The sequence below is a fragment of the Acyrthosiphon pisum genome, chromosome A3 (assembly GCF_005508785.2).
Source record: "Acyrthosiphon pisum isolate AL4f chromosome A3, pea_aphid_22Mar2018_4r6ur, whole genome shotgun sequence".
NCBI lineage: Eukaryota > Metazoa > Arthropoda > Insecta > Hemiptera > Aphididae > Acyrthosiphon > Acyrthosiphon pisum.
Window position 1 is genome coordinate 18000428 of NC_042496.1, and position 792 is coordinate 18001219.

A 792-nucleotide genomic window follows, 5' to 3' on the forward strand; every position below is an offset into this window, starting at 1 on the left:
CTTTAAATTCTATTAAGTTGAAACTTGGACGAAATTAGATGTTTAAATGAAGATTAACGATATTCATTATTTTGTTATAATTCAAAAACATTATTCGAGGTGAATTATAACTTTTACTTATATTATGATATTTTATAAATACAATGAAGTTTTATAATGCAATGTTATAAGCAAAATTTTATTTAACACATATTTTTACTATTAGTAAGATAAATTACTTTAAGAGCTGCATTATAAATATAAATATATAATATCATCTACATAGCTATATTTACCTATATTATACTATTATATGTATAGGATGATATAAGTATCAGCTGAAAATTATATTGGCATTGGAACTAAAGCAATTATTAATATTTTTACTGAACATATATTACCATAGTACAGTTTACTAAAAAAAAATAATATGCAAACCATTAACCAAATAATATACGAGTACATATTATATTTACACGGGTGTAAATGTGATATTATGATGTACCTATATAGCTAAAGGTTTAAATAACTAAATCAGTGACTGTGAATTTTGTTTTTAGATGATAATAACTTGGTTTTCATTTTTAAGAGATGAACCTAACTGTAATATGTTAAAATATTAAATAATGCTAAAATGTAAACATAATGCGGTAAATATTACAACTTGATAAATATTTTTTATATTAAAAATTGCTGGATGGGGGTTGCCCCCACGACTTAGTTCTAATATCCAATATCCAACGGTAGGTGGGTATAAGTAATTCATTGCCACACCTAAAAACAATTAATTCAGCGCCACTAGATAGATTATAT